General features: G+C 39.8%; 1 protein-coding gene across 1 annotated transcript in view; it reads left to right on the forward strand.

Moving 5' to 3' along the window:
* Positions 1-13,737, forward strand: part of LOC105393096 (hemicentin-2) — a 417,028-nt gene that overhangs the window by 252,249 nt on the left and 151,042 nt on the right. The window lies entirely within an intron of this gene.

A 13,737-nucleotide genomic window follows, 5' to 3' on the forward strand; every position in this document is an offset into this window, starting at 1 on the left:
TAGGCCTCTCCTAACGATCGCCACCCCAAACGGTCACCCGCCATCTGCATCCAGCGGCTTCCCGCTACCTTCCGCAGATCATCAGACCAACGGGTTGGGGGGCGACCGACACGCCGTTTGCCGACACGGGGTCTCCACTCCAGAACCTTTGTACTCCAGCGGTCGTCGGCTCTGCGGGCTACGTGACTAGCTACGTTATCTTTAACACTAGATATAAATATGATTAAGTAGCAATCAAACTCGTTTTAAACTCGTAGAAGTTTATTTCGTCGAAGAAGTTTGTTTCGTAGAAGTTTGTTTCGCCGTGCAAGCTTTAACAATTTATCTCTTATTATTTTCTTGTATGGGACATGTACAAACACCTTGTTGGGTGTCGTTATTGATGTATTTTGCACTGAGGCACTGCACACCACTTATAAACTTTAGAATTCATTTTTAACACAAAAAATACGCAGTGTTTGTTTACTTTGCTGTTGTAAACAAATTTGACGTACGTAAGTGTGACGTCACACACGACGCCATGACACGGCGAGCTGTTTTCGCGCAGTATTTAAAAATGATTATAAAAATGGCTTTAAATTTCCAAAATCTTAAGTTTATTACCGAAATAAAGGTTTTGTTGTAAACAATACATGGTTATCTGCATTACGGAAGAGGATTTCAAAATCTTTCGCCTTGCCTATTATTCACTGCGTCATTGGCGAATAGCTGCAGCAAACTTATAGCACCTGTGTTTTTCTGTAGCCAATTAATTTAGTGTCGTTTTTGATCACCATGCCATTTTTAGACCTTTTTTGTTGATTTTTAAACAAACAAAATAAGATAATTAAGTTTTATTACGTCAGAGTTTCCTCACAAACATTTCGAGAAAAAACGCCAACACCAAATAATACAGTCATAAAAACAAGTTTCGGTAGCGCAAAATTATTGTTATTACGCCATTATGTAAAGCCAACCATTATGACGGCATTTGCTACTGAAAAATACACATTCACGTGACTGTATAAACAAACTTGGTCCGCACACATATCACTATTTGGTGGACGTGTGAAAATTGTAATATTTCCGTAGAAAATGTCCACCCTAGGGCAGAAGTTGGGGTAGAGATGGGGTGGAAGTGTTGTCGATAAAAATGTGGACTCGATAAATTCTGGGAAATCCATGTGTGTTAATTACCAAGAGTAAATTCTTATATGGGCAGCTACATAGGCATAGGTACACTTTTAAACATTGACAAAGTTTGTGAAATAGACAGGCAGTTTTTGACTTTGACTAGTTATCTTAAAAAGTGTATAGCTGTATGTTCTCAGTTTTCCTTATCCATCCTCCGCCAGTCTTGGCCTAGGTCTCTGCTAGGTAAGTCTGCATGCCGTCTCCTCTAGAGAACTCGTTTTTTGTGTTTGCTCCTTTCTTCCTTAAATAGCCTTCCAGGCTCTGCAAAACAAACACAGCCTTTAGGGTAATATTAAATGACCGTGCGTTTGCCTGGAAACCAGAGCATTCGATAAGATCTAAAGTTCTATCGTCGGAAGCCATTTTGTCAGCGGTCTGCCGAAATGGGGATTTTGCGGATTATATTGCATCCGGATTATGTACTTATTAGGAGGTAGATGTAAGTTTTTATTAAAGAACGAAATGTTATTCTATTATGAAGATATAATAAAGGTATTATACTGTAATGAGTGTATACTTAGAATATTTTATCAATAAATGCTTTAAGATTTTACGCAATTTTTTTGTTTATCTGTAAGTATATTAAAGTAGTATTTATCTTTACCTAAATACATTTACATACAAACTATTTTTACCTCAGAATAAAATTCCTATTTACAAAAATCATAACATCATAACTTGATGGTCAATAGTTTATCGACACAGTGGAACACCACTAAGGCCAAAGGGGGAAATATAATAATGTATATTATTATTTATACCAGGTTCGGGCCGACCGGAACTCCATAAAAATCGGACGTGCCTGACCACATACACTGACCAAGTATAAAAGAATATAAGTACACAGAAAGGGAAAAATCGTATACGAATATCTTTTGTTTACAATATATCCCACTTTCACACTTTAAAATACGGGGTGTTTTTAAAATACAGAAACTTTGTTCGTCACGTGACTTTTTACTATGGAGAACGTATATTTTTTTCGCGAATTACCAAAACTCGCAAAAGTTGTTCAGAATGATCCCCTGAGTCACCCCCTTTCGGCTTAGTATACCCTTTTTGCAACACCCTGTATACTAGACTGCAAGAATAGGCACTTATAAATTCCTTTTTCCTTGTAAGCTATACCACATAATTCATTATTGGTAGTTAATAATACAAGCCGAAACTAATCCAAGATTTAAAAAGGCTATTAAAAGTAGAATATTTTCGAGCCATTATCATCTAGGTACCTAGTTACTTTTATTTTATAGTTTAGCAAATATTGACTTAAGTAATACTGTATATAACTATTCTTTAGGCATATATACCTACCTACAAATTTAAAAACCTATCTTAGAAACTTAAAAAAAATAATATACCTAGTAAGTCTTACATATTTATAAAATTACTGCCATTTTAAAATATGTTAGGTTAGGTTTCCTATTTTTGGTGCTGTCAGTGTATATTCTTCATATTCACACGTTGAAAAATTTAGCTGACAAAGACCGAACGGTGGATGGTTTTTAGCATTTTAGTATTTTTTTCTTTGAGTTATTTGTAGCACTATGATAATGGAATAGGATCGATCTTGATGATGGTAGGTATATAGGGTGGGATTTTATGATTACTTGAGTTATCTAAACTGACATTTTATGATTCCTTGAGTTAGTTAAAGAGCTTCTTTCGCTATTTCCTACCCTTTGTGAAATGGTAGTAGACTAACCACCTTATTCATATAAAAAAGTTAGTGGACGCTTTATTTTACCTATTGAACTGTTTTGACCCTCTCTTTCAAAGAACATGTTGTTCTATGGTCAGAGAGTGACAGAACAGGTCAATAGCTAAAGCGTCCACTAACTTTTTTATGAATAATGGGGTAATATTATTACTATAGAAAAAAAATGTAAATTTTATGTCGAATACCTTGACAACATTTGATTTCATGAAGCCTGATATTCTATAAATTCATTGTTACTGACCATGACCATTAGCCACACATTATATCGTGATATTCGTAAAACTAGAATAATATGTTTTACTAGCGGTTCCCGCGAGCTTTGCATCGCCTTTAAAAGTTTTCTTTCCCAGGGTCTAGTCCATATGTATACCAAATTTCATTCAAATCCGGTTAGTAGTTTTGGCGTTAAAGAGTAACAGACAAACAGACATACACAGTTACTTTCGCATTTATAATATTAAATTAGGATAATATTTTGCACATTTTCCTAAGTAGTGTAGAATCTCGAACAATATATTATGAAGATTTCTTTAGGATGTCCCCGTTATCAAAACCTTTTTGCTCACATAAAGAATAACATTGGAATTAAATTCAAATATTTCATAGTTATTATACCAACCTAACTTTCAGAATCCCAGTAAATAAATACCTATATCTACTTTCTTTTTATGTTACAATCACATAAACTGCGGTCAAGTTATGATATAGTTTTCCTTGGACCATAATGTTCAGTATGTAATATGTTAGACCCTACTGTGTACATAAAGTTTCCTATTTATTGCACACTAAATGTTTGACATATATTTTGATACTTCGTGGTTACCATGCTGGCTTTTGGGTATCGATAAACTATGTATTTTATTATACATGTACTATGTACTAGTTCTGTAGGTGTATATTGACCACAGCATAATCTTAGGAATCGCGGAAACGTAGCGGTTAAGGCTCTCATTCTTGAGACCGTGGGCTTGAATCCTGCTATGCACCAATGAATTGTATATAAATAAGGAGGTACGGTGAAGGAAAACATCGTGTGGAAATCTGCACATCTATATTCTAGATGTGTACCCAAGTGCATCGTATTATATATAATATTATAAAGCTGCGATACGACGCGCGACCTATCACGTGAGTACAGTGAAAAGCGGGTGACTCGCTTGCGACTCACCTGACACCTCTGACCTCAACTTCGGGGATCACAGTCATGAGCATAAAATATGTAGGTATGCAGAAATACAAAAAAAAACAAAAGTAACGTCAGGTGCAACTTTATGTCGCAAGCCGCCAATTTTCACCTTAATTCAGTTAGATATAGGACAGAGTGTACTATGGCTTCTTGCGAAACGCTTAATGAACAGCCACGGATATTATTTGTCTACTGTGGAAAACCAAATAATATGTGTTTAACTGTGGCGCTTTAATTACATAATAACATACTTACATACACTGTAATTAGTAATCTTACGGAATTCTGACAGTTATCAATTTTAGACAAATCAGAGATCACAAACCTTTTTGGGCTGGGCACTTTTTCAATACGAGTCTGAACATCTGAGACTATAATAGACGCATTTTTCCTGAAATAAAAATGACATATTATGTATCTAGCCTATCTGAAACCTAGTTAAACATTGTGAGATATGGCGTTTCGACTTTCTCCGTGTTCGGCATCATAAGGGTCACAGTGACAGTTAAATAAAGTCAATTTTTCTCTCCACCTTTAATTTGCAAGGTGCGGGTGCCTATATAAATAGAGTGAGTCGCCCGCGCGACTCAGTTGTACTATCACCATGCAGAAATGACTAGGTTTCAGATAGGCTAGATACATAATATGTCATTTTTATTTCAGGAAAAATGCGTCTATTATGTAGTCTGAGCCTATCTGAAACCTAGTTAAACATTGTGAGATGTGTTTATTATCGCATGGTGGAGAGAAAACCAACTGTGACCCATAAGCTACTGATGAGTATATCAGTAGATAAATATTTGAATCTATAAATTTATAATGCATAGATTTCTAGGTAATAGATATACTAAAAAGAAAGGTATAAGTATACATAAGACTTAAGTACTTCCTTATTATTCCTAACTTGTCAGAAAGTTATGGAAGGTATGTACCTATACATATAGGTAGGTATTTATACATATGGATACACACAGTGCCTCTTCGAAAGCAATACTTATAAGTAATTATTGATCAAAATCTTGTTATTGTCAAGGCAATATTTTTAACATACACTAGCCGAATGGATGGAACCAGTGAAATACTTTGCAACAATATTAAAAGCTGTAAAATGTAGAATATCGATCCAGGCCGCTGGGGCTCAGGTCAGCACATGCTGACTAGGGTATGTAATTCTGGACTGACCTCAGAAATGCAGCAGCCGACCCTGGAGCCTCGTGGATCTGCTCAGTCAGCCCTGTACGACGACACGGCCTGCAACACCTGGCGCGGCATCTAGTCCTTGGAACGAGGAGTGGTGCTTGAAGGGAAGATAATTTTACTAAATATCTCAGCCTCATCAGCTACTGGAAAATATTAGATGAAGGCTGTGACACTGGCGGATAACTAAGTATTCAGTTTTTCAAAACATGATGCAGGTCACTATATTCATATTCTAGATTGACAAGTAACACACAGTCTAATTTTGTATTCTAACTAACTCGGCGGTTAACGAGTTCCTGTGCAGTCCTACTAGGAAGGAAAGTTATTTTATAAGCCTTTGCACCCATTTTGTGGGCTACTATCATTCTGTATCATCATGTGTGAATATTATGAGCTCTGGCAGCATTCCTTGGTAGATGACATCAATTAATAAAGATTGATTAACACAACAATAACAATTATAATAGTTGATAAATGAAACCCGGCTAACATGTCTTAACTGGGTAAGTAAATGATCAGTCATGCCACCAGGATAAGTAAAATGTTCAGTACTTCATATGAAAAACATTAACAAGGTCACCTTTAGGTATGTTCGTCAACACTAAGGGCAGGTCTCGGCCAAAACCTTAAGGCTTCGCCTTGTTGCAACTTCAAACCTACTTACATTGTTGTAGGTTCGATTTTGAAACCATTAAGTCAACCTAGATAAAACAAAATAAAATAGCTCGATTAAATAAAGATGGTACGTAAAGATGTTAGTTGTACCTGATCAGACCTGATGCAACGACAGCCAACATAGACTCTCTAATCTGTGGAAGCAACAATCATGGTGGCGGGAACATGGACAGTTGGACGAGCCACCTCGAGCCTGACTTATCAATTAGAACTGACAGTTCGCCAACAGCGGATAGCTTGCGGCTATCTATAGGTAAACTTAGGTAGTTAGCTATACCCAAGAAAAAGTCCTTGGACATCGATATGACAGTGGAACGGCGAATAACTGTGACATTATTTAAAACAAAAAGGCTTCTTGTTGTTGTTGTCCAGTTAAGGAAGGTTACCTACTTCAGCGACCTGGTATTGCATTCTGAAAGAACTGCAAAGAGTTAATATTATGACTAATAATTATTACTTATTTAGAAAGTTTTCAGCAAACTCTAATAAATCAAGCAGCTGCCACGTCACCGCTGCCCGGTTATAACTCTGTACTAGCTTAGTAGATATATATACCAGTTCTAGCCTTCAGCTAGAGGCCAGAGAGCTCCTAAATGAGATGCGAGTACGAGCATGACACAAGTAATTTTTTACTTGGTAACTAGTTACGTAACTAACTGAAAGATCCATAAAACAGTTGAGGATTACTCAAAATGGAATTGTGAAAACGGCACGTCTGCATCTTAACCAGTCAGTCTAAGTAGTTTCAGCAGATACAGTGTTGAAAAATAGTTATGAAACGTTTGCGCCAGAATCGAATTAAAAATACATTTATATTAGAGAAGCCGTTTAGGCATGAATAGGTACTTACACACTTTGGATTGTGCTCCAAATGATGACCTTCGAAATTCATAGAAATTTAATGACGACTGCCATTGTTTATTATCTAGCTCCGTACATTGAGTAGGGCTGCGGCTACACGTGATGTGATACACAGTACACAGTACGTACATATATGCATGTTCCCAGAATAGTGGAAGTTATAATTTTACCAAAAGGTAGTCGTCTCGTGCAAGAGCACCGTTACTCGATTTATTCGATACACAACTAGAAGACAGCTGCTGCGTAGGAGGTTCACGCATTTTTCAACAAAGAGCTCGGATACACACTCACAATCCACTGGGACATATGGAAGACAGCTAATATGGTGCCACTCAGAAACCGCGATGACACTCCGATCATGATCACCCGACAGTAGGATCATAATAAATTCGGTAACTTGTGAAGCGGTATGGTATAGCAACAGCGACTTTCACGAAATCAGGAATTAGCTCAGTGCTTTTAGGTTGAACACTCGCCGGTGGGATTCACTTTGCTCACAGCCGAGAAAAGAAAAGACTCAAAGCTGGAATCTGCCGATGTGTCATGATACTTAAGATAGTGTCTGGGGGGTCACTTTATATGACGAAAAACGAACTTTCAGTGCACTGCGGCGCGAGCTATCTGTTTGTATGTATTAAACGTGCCGATTGCACGACAGCTCTCGTTCGTTCGTTTCTCATCAGTATAGAGTAACGCTCCTGTACTTACCGTGCGTCACCATTCCCATGAGCAGTCCAATGATCTTTAGGCAGTTTAGAACAAAAGCTGCATTAGACAGTTTCTTCAGCAGAGACATCGAAATAAAAAATTGATTGCACAACTATCCCCAGGAGCAGTCTACAGGTCACTTTGGGCAGTTCAGAAGAAAGCTGCTTTAATAGAATACCCTACCTCAGCGGAGGCATCAAATTGAAGTGCTATAACACTTTTAGAAGCGGTGCACGTTACCCGATTTGTCGTCATCCATGCCGATGTGGCTACGGCGACTGCAGGTGGTTACTCAGGCTTCGTTGGTGTGCCCTTGTATGGCTAACATGACCTACCTTGGCAGTAAACGTTCGTCTGCATATGCCAAAATCACTGATGAATAGCGCACGTTACTCGATACCTTCTAAATAAGCTCATAATGATGGCTGATGATGATGATGACCGTGCTAGCAATAGTGCAGGCGTTTCCGCTGAGCATAAAATCTCTTCCCAGACAGGGGGCGTTTGGATCTGGCAACCAGAACAGGAGTGCCAGGTGTGCGAAGCGATGCAGGTGGGACAACACAGCCGCCAGGGCAGGAGTACATGGCTGGGTCTATGCAGCGATGCAGGTAGCACAAACCAGTGGCCAGGGCCAGGACCGGGTGTACGCTGCGATGCAGGTGGTACAAAACGGTGGCCAGGGCCAGGACCGGGTGTACAGCCGCCAGGGCAGGAGTGCATGGCTGGGTCTATGCAGCGATGCAGGTACCACAAACCGGTGGCCAGGGCCAGGACCGGGTGTACGCTGCGATGCAGGTGGCACGAGACGGCGGTTAGCGCAGGAGCACAGGGCCGGGTGTATGCTGCGATGCAGGTGGCAAGAACCGGTGGCCAGGGCAGGAGCGCAGGGCCGGGTGTACGCTGCGATGCAGGTGCCACGAGACGGCGGCCAGCGCGGGAGCACAGGGCCGGGTGCAGGTTACACGAAACTTAATTTCACCGAATCGGCCTGCCTACCCTCAGCGGGTAGGTACCGGCGGATCACATTACTCGCCGCACATGCCACAATGTCCCATCATACTGAAACTCGGAGCCACGTGCTTCCTGTAAAAAATCCTATGACGGTCCTGGAAAGCTCCTGTTTGTAAAGCCTTACATAAGCTATAATCAAGTGCATTATTGTAATAGCAAAGTTTTTATCAACTGTTTTCTAAAAATATTAGAAATTGAGGGTAGAAAAATATATTTTTATAATTTTTTCCTGTATAAAATTAACATATGCTTTACTTAAAGCGGTCATTAATGTAAGTATCTAGCTCAAGCGCCACTAGTAGGACCGGAATATGTGATCAATCATCACCACGACTATTGAATCGGACCCTACTGCGTGGGATAAAAACCCCAAGCGCCGGAGCATTATGACCAGTGGCTGAGCTTTTAAAAGCAGTAAATAATAGCATTTTACTCACGGCTTATCAACTCAAACCTTCGTTGCGAAATCCTCAGCAATCGCTGCGTGCGCAGCAGCCGGCAGGCCCCGCGCCGCCTGGTCCGCATCACGCTACAGCTCCCGGCAGCGAGGACTCCGCAAATTCAATATTATATTTTTCCCCGTCGGAGCGAAGCCGACGAGAACCGTGGCTACATTGAGCCATTTTGCCGAAGTGTTCACTTCAAAAATCAAAAACCAACTGAGGCGCGCGGGCGACTCACTCTATTTATATAGGCACCCGCACCTTGCAAATTAAAGGTGGAGAGAAAAATTGATTTTATTTAACTGTCACTGTGACCCTTATGATGCCGAACACGGAGAAAGTCGAAACGCCATATCTCACAATGTTTAACTAGGTTTCAGATAGGCTCAGACTACATAATATATTTTTTTTAGTCCCTGTATCCATTTTATTAAGTGCGGCGCTCCAAATTAAAAGGGGATTTACCTACGGTGAGAAATAATTACCGTACCTAAATATATCACAAACAGTGAAAATACAATTAAAGATAATCTCAATTATCTTATATAATTATCGCTGTCGTAGAAAATATATCTAAAAACAACTAGTTATTCTTTTTGAAACGGTAGCCGTAGTACGCCGATGTCAGGCCGATGTTGCATTCGTATTTGAATAGAGGTGAAAAAAAGAGATGTCGCTCTATAAAATTGTATTGTGTGCACTGACTGGCTTGCGTGACGTCACAGCAAACTGTGCGTCTAAAATGTGCGGTGGTGGTACCAAATTAGCGATACAGGTGAAATTGTGTCAGCGACTCATCGCTGGGAGTAAGACAGGCTTGGTGGCGCTAGTGTCACGGTAAACATTGAGTCCGCGTAGTTTAATTATAAAAATAACTAAAAGTACTTATTACTATGAATTTTGAGATTTAAACTACTTGTAATAGTATATTAAATAAGTGCAAATAATATCTCAGTGAATTCTCATTCTTAATCAGTAAAAAAGTGTTGTGAAATAATCGAACTGAATAAACTAAAACCAAAACAAACAAAAACTGAGTAAGTGCATAGTGATAATATTATCCCAATTTTGATGCATAACACAGTTACTAAAAAGTGATATATGTTGCTATTAAACCTAAAAGAACTATATTTACAAATATCATAATATTGTGACCTTTGGACTTAACCGATTCAAAATTCAAACTTTGGAACCAATAACACGATTCAGCGACATCTTGTATTGAATATCGGAACTACATAAAAGATACCACAGAGCGACACCTAGCGAAAACTCCAGTGACTTCCTAAGTAAACCAATAACTAGGCAACCTCCTATTTATGCTACTTGATAAAAGAGGGCGCTGTGCTGGAAATCTTGATGCTGAATATGGATAATATTACGTTAAGAAAAAATCGTAATAAATCAAGTTCGAATCCAGATATAACGAATTCATCTACAATGCTTGATGAAACTGTATGGAACTCAACTATTCTGGACTCAACAACCCAAAGTTTACCACCAACTATACTGGACACTTCTCAAGTCAGTGAACTACTTGAAGAAATTAAATTGATTAAAATAAACTTGGAAAGTGCAAATACTGAAATAGAGAAGCTTATAACGGAGAACTACGATCTGAAATCTACACTCGCGAGCAACCAAATCGACTCAAGCCTTCACGGCGCACATATACATTGATTTTCCTAAAACGATAAATGGTAAATATAAAAGTGATATGTCATTCGAAAGCTGAAGAATTAGGCTTTCAATTAAGATCAATACCATAAAAAAAAACTAAGCGCAGATTTAATGACGCATTTTAATTGCCCGTCAGTGTTAATTACCTCATTAGGAATCCACGCCTTGCGCTACCTGATCCCGCTATAAAACCTTTCCACATCCGGTGTACCTTATCAGTCGCTTGTTGCAAGTTGACCGGTACACATCTCGTTGCATTGTATTCCTTGTTTTCGCAAACCCATGGATACCACACCAGAAGAAGCTGCTCAAGTTGTTGCCTTGCTGCAACAAGGGTTAAGTCAGCGAGCAGTCGCTGCCCAGCTCCACTTGAGCCAGTCTGCTGTATCCCGAGTATACAGACGGTTCCAAGAGACTGGTGCCTTCAATCGAAGACCAAGAACGGGCCGCCACCGCTGCACTTCAGAGAGAGACGACCGCTTCATTGTCTCAACCTCGCTGCGCAATCGACACCTTACGGGCGTTGATGTGCAGCAAGAACTGAGACGTGTACGACAAGTGGCTGTCAGCGAGTGGACAGTGAGAAGACGCTTGAAGGAAGCCAACTTGACACCAAAAAGACCTGCATCAGGCCCCAAATTGACTGCAGGCCACCGACAAGCGCGTCTTCAGTTTGCTCGAGAGCATCTCGATTGGAGCATTGCGCAATGGCGGTCGGTCCTGTTTACTGATGAGTGCAGAGTGTGTCTGCATGGCAGTGACAGGAGAGGCCGGGTCTACCGGCGTCCGGGGGAACGATTTGCCCAATGTTGTTTCGCTGAAACAGTAGCATATGGCGGCGGTTCCTGCATGATGTGGGCTGGTATTTCTCTAGAGGGAAAAACCGCACTTGTTTTCGTGCCTGGAGGCGGCCGAGGAGGCGGGTTAACAGCTGATCGGTACATCACCGACATTCTACTCGGTCATGTTGTGCCCTATGCAGAATTTGTCGGTGAAGACTTCGTGCTAATGCACGACAATGCCCGCTGCCACACGGCACGAGTCAGTCGGCAGTTTCTGAGAGAGAAGGAATTGCGCACGATGGACTGGCCTGCGCTCAGTCCTGACCTGAATCCCATCGAACACTTATGGGACGAGCTCAAAAGAAGAGTTCGGGCCAGGAATCCAGTCCCTGCAAGCGTGGACGAGCTGAAGACAGCTTTATTAGAGGAGTGGGACGGCATTCCTCAGGAAACTGTCAAAAAGTTGATAAGGTCTATGAGAAACAGGCTGCAGGCTGTAATTAGGGCAAGAGGGGGCAATACAAAGTATTGATTTAAATAAATAAATTTTTATCTTAACATTTTTTGTTTAATTTGTATAATACGATACCCATACCCTTTTTTCCTAAATTCCCGTTTTTCCTACAATTGCGTTCAGACATCATTTATTTCAAAAATGATGAATGGATTTCAATAATAATGATATCAAATTAAAGCTGACATCTTAAGCTTTTAAATGACATATCATTTTTATTATTTCTATTCATAATTTTACTTGTATTAATGTATGTTTGCGCCGTCAAGGCTTGAGTCGATTTGGTTGCTCGCGAGTGTAAATTAGAGGAAAAGGGCAAGGAAATTGAATTGATTCGGAAAATCTCTCTTGCATCCCCATGCATACGAACCCCAATCAAACATACTCCGACCAAAAAAACACGGAAAATCGGATCCCACCAAAAATCCCTACTAGAACGCCATCTGACCTATGTATCTGAATCAAGTAACTCAGTACAAGGGAATAATGAGCCAGATATGACCAACACACACATACAGGCCTCTAGTCCTACAACAGAGGGCACCACTGATCTGAACAAATCAATGATGAAACGGCAACTGCAACAAAAACCAACGGCCAAACCCCTAAACAAGTGTATGGACTCAAAAAACCAAATATATACATTATTGGCGACGAAAATTTACGAGGACTAGCAAGTACTATGCATGATTGTCGGAAGAATACCTGGAATGATATATATAAGATATCATCCACTATCAAACCACATGCTGATAGTTCTCAAATTCTACACTCTGTATATAATAATTTGTCTGGATTAACTAATGATGACATTTTTGTATTATCTGCTGGCAACCATGATAGCTGCAATGAAATGTTTTTATGTGAGCTAGGAAAAACGCTTAAAAGTTTAGCAAATAATCATGTATTCATACTAAGTGTTACCGATAGCGAAAATGAAACAACATTTAATAAAATACTATTGAAATTAGAAAGGCAATATCCGAATTGTAAAATAATAAATACAAAAAATATGCAAGGTGATCAAGGTAGAAATTGTATTATTGATCAAATGACAATAGGCAGATTGGGACCACCCTCCAATAGCAGTAAGACTAACGTCGTTGGATAGGTCTTGTCAATAGGAATAACTTTTGCTATGACAGCTTTGTTGTCACAGTTGTCCGTTCAGAGATATTTGACTTATAAGTTCCGATACTCGTCAGTTCATCTTACTGCTATTGGAGGCTGGACCACCCTCCAATAGCAGTAAGACTAATGTCGTTGGATAGGTCTTGTCAATAGGAATAACTTTTGCTTTGACAGCTTTGTTGTCACAGTTGTCCGTTCAGAGATATTTGACTTATAAGTTCCGATACTCGTCAGTTCATCTTACTGCTATTGGAGGCTGGACCACCCTCCAATAGCAGTAAGACTAATGTCGTTGGATAGGTCTTGTCAATAGGAATAACTTTTGCTTTGACAGCTTTGTTGTCACAGTTGTCCGTTCAGAGATATTTGACTTATAAGTTCCGATACTCGTCAGTTCATCTTACTGCTGTTGGAGGCTGGACCACCCTCCAATAGCAGTAAGACTAATGTCGTTGGATAGGTCTTGTCAATAGGAATAACCTTTGCTTTGACAGCTTTGTTGTCACAGTTGTCCGTTCAGAGATATTTGACTTATAAGTTCCGATACTCGTCAGTTCATCTTACTGCTATTGGAGGCTGGACCACCCTCCAATAGCTGTAAGACTAATGTCGTTGGATAGGTCTTGTCAATAGGAATAACCTTTGCTTTG

The sequence above is a fragment of the Plutella xylostella genome, chromosome 31 (genome assembly GCF_932276165.1).
Source record: "Plutella xylostella chromosome 31, ilPluXylo3.1, whole genome shotgun sequence".
Classification (NCBI taxonomy): Eukaryota; Metazoa; Arthropoda; class Insecta; order Lepidoptera; family Plutellidae; genus Plutella; species Plutella xylostella.